The sequence below is a fragment of the Dermacentor variabilis genome, chromosome 2, assembly GCF_050947875.1.
Source record: "Dermacentor variabilis isolate Ectoservices chromosome 2, ASM5094787v1, whole genome shotgun sequence".
Taxonomy (NCBI): domain Eukaryota; kingdom Metazoa; phylum Arthropoda; class Arachnida; order Ixodida; family Ixodidae; genus Dermacentor; species Dermacentor variabilis.
In genome coordinates this window covers 81,034,598-81,037,835 of record NC_134569.1, presented here as the reverse complement: position 1 = coordinate 81,037,835, position 3,238 = coordinate 81,034,598, and the positions used below count along the sequence as shown (strand labels likewise).

Genomic DNA, 3,238 nt, shown 5'->3' with positions numbered 1-3,238 from the left:
ATGTGAGATAACAGAAACGTTTCTCCCAAGTAAGAGTGCGTGTATTTATTCATTTTTTAAATATATGAGTGAACTTTACATAGGCGTAGCTGTTCAAGTTTTTAGCTATGCTTTCGCAGTGCCAGACCAGTAATTTGTCATAATCCCTAATTCTATTTGCAAATCAATACTACAAACTACACTCTTAAAACGGTTGCACCCTTTGGGGTGTATATTTGTCCCACAACAATAATCGTCGTCTGCCTAGCTTGCGTTTCCTTTCTTGCAAAACCGGCGCTCGCTACTTTCCTGTGGAGAATGTTGCGTCACACTGATAACGCGCGTGCCGTTCGTGACTGGGAAGTACCGGGCTCGCAGCGTTAAAGAAAGGAAACGCGGGCAAGACAGATGACGATTATTGCTGTGGGACAAAATAAGCCCCAAAGGGTGTAAATTTTTCTAAGAGTGCATGGAAATTTGCACCCTTAAGGGTGTTTTGCTCGCGTCAGTAAACTCAGCCCCTTTACAGCCATAGAAAACGCTGTTTAAGCGAACTAATACACCAATTTGAAAGGGTGATTTATTGGAATAGCACCATTTTACCACATGTGTGCTTTGTCGATATATGTACTTCGTTTCATTTTTACTGCGATATTCTTTATTTAATTTTATCCCCACCCTTGTCTTTCAAAGGTCCGCCGAAGTAGTAATCCTGAAGTGTTCTCCGAGGCGTTTATAAATAAACAAAGCGAACAAAAGAAAACCGCGATCCTAGATTTAGACTGCGTACCCTACAGTTTGCCAGCTGGAAGTGCTATAGGTTTCGAGCAATCCACTGACACATCTCCAAGAAATATAGCACAGCACTTTATTAATGCGGTAGCGCCTCTAGCTCCTCAGATGGCCTGACGTCACGCTCTTCAGTGTTTCAGCCTATTTATGAATCTGCACCAAGGTTAAAGAATTCAAGCGGTTGCTAGCGCTAAGATGTGAAAGGCAGCAAGGAGAGAAGAGGACGAACTAAGTCTGTTTCCACTTTACGACCGGGGGGCGCAACCTGCACAGTAAATGCTGAGTTCTTATTGGTAGAAGATCGCTCCACACCGCACCTGTGAATGTTTATTTCAGCCAATACTGCATGAAACAGCACTAGACTTACTGCGCATAATATTACACCGGCCCCAATAACACACCAGAAAGAACATGCGCCTGAAGAACTATATATGATAGACTGGCGCGCTATCATTCGCTAACGATTGGCAGCTGAGCTATAAAACAACATCGAGCTGAAGCAACTTAAATTAAGCCAGTGGTAGAAAGCGAAAGGCAACATGGGAAATAAATGAGAAAGCTGTGCCTTTCCACATCACCAGCGGAGACGCGAAGTAGCAGGTTGCCATCTATAGCCCACTGTGATCATATGACGAGCTCGAACAATGATTTGGCGCCAACTGCTGGGAAATAGGCAGGTACTTATTGCGTTTTACTTGCTTTAAACGTTGAAGTTACCTAGCGCCATTAAATACTACAAATTGAATGTGTTACACAAAATACCCTTCTGGCACCCATAAATAACTGAAAGCACTAAGGGTGTACTACTAACAAATGCACGCGTTTTCGAAATGTTCAGAGAAAGTAAGGACACAAAAAGGGTGTTTTCACATCCAATGCACTCTCGAGAGTAATTTGTCTTAGTGTGCATAGTGACAAGCCTCCAAATACAAGGTTGTGCTGTTAGCACTGAAGCAAATAAATAATGTGCTCTCGACAAGAGGCATCCGGCTGCTTTGCAATTATATATCGTTAAAGGATGGTCTCCTGCAAGCGTTAAGCAATCAAAAAAGGAAAACGCCAGCTTAACAGCAACTTCTTCGCACGCTGATACACATTTAATTACGATTTTAAGAAATACACAGCGTGACAATGCATCATGCAACATTCAATTCTCACCTGCAATGCGTGTGTTCCTACGAGAGCAAAAGCTGTAGTCATTCGAGAGAAGCATGCTAAACAGATTACCGAGAAGCAGTTATTTGGGACAATGTGCTAAATATGCCAGTCGTTAGAGGTTTGTAGTGCGTATCTTTTTGAGCTGCCAGAGGCTTACTTCTTCGAAGATCACAGTCACTTTTATCGACGCGATAATCAGATAGCTGATGGTGATTAGGAAATGGAAATTCAATGCTGTAATTTCTTTCTAACAACTAGTTATAGAACCTAAGCGCAGAATGTGTGCCGCCCATTAAGCCCTCAAATTAGCTTTTGTAATATTCGACTTCGTTATTACTCAAAAAAATTAGTACGCTTTCTTTTCCGCTCTCGATATTTTGCCAATACATTAAGAACCTTAAGTACTTGAGGTACTTGAAGGCTTTTCACGTCTGAGTGAGAAGTCATACGTAAAGGTCAACCGTCCTGAACAGGGCGGTTGTAACGTTCGCTTCTTTCCCACCGCGTTTGAGACATATAAATGAAGAATCGGCAAAACGAACCGTTAAGTCGGAGCATCACTGAGAATACCAAAAGGCAGTCTTGCTTCACGCTGCGCCCTATTAAATAACAATAACCTCTGCCTTTAGATAAAAAAGAGAATCCTGCTCTCGTTATTGAAGTGTTGCTTGTACTGCTATAAGACGCGATTGAAGCAACAGGCCCGTTGGTCTAGGGGTATGATTCTCGCTTTGGGTGCGAGAGGTCCCGGGTTCAAATCCCGGACGGGCCCAACTAGTCTTTTGAAACGCACCTCCTTTTGAAGTGTTGTTAAAACACCTTTTTTTAAATTCAAATAACAATCGGGCGCTTCTATTTATACTTGCGGACAACAAGTGGCGAGAGCAAAGGAAAAGACTAACGCGTGGCAGGGGCGACAGCTGTCAATGTTGTTGCGCGCCACGGTCTGTAACCTATTTCTTACATCCAAGATATGGTATAACATGAATGTGCTGTGTGCTTCGCGGGTAAACATCCAGAAAATCCACCGTATCTTCGCCGTTTTCATATGGGCATCGACTTGGGAAAGGACCAGCCGCACAAACTTGTTCTTGCCAGTAAAGAAAGGGGGCCTTGGGTTGGCACATTTATTTGTGCGACAAGTTGTGTCGCGCTTTATGTACCTTCGCGATCAGAATGATGTGTTCCTTCGCACAGTCATCCAAGTGCTTTTATGTCGTCACCTTCCAGGATTTGTTGTATGCTCGTGTGAAGCAATGCATGGTGCCGTTAAAGGTTACCTGCGAGAAGTCGTGCTTGCGTACAGAAT

The 3,238-nt window shown here is 43.3% G+C and overlaps 1 non-coding gene across 1 annotated transcript; it reads left to right on the top strand.

Annotated features, from left to right (window-relative positions):
• The first annotated feature begins 2,629 nt into the window (after positions 1-2,629).
• Positions 2,630-2,701, top strand: TRNAP-UGG (transfer RNA proline (anticodon UGG)). The gene has a single exon. It is a non-coding gene; the product is annotated as a tRNA-Pro (tRNA).
• The last annotated feature ends 537 nt before the right edge of the window (positions 2,702-3,238 follow it).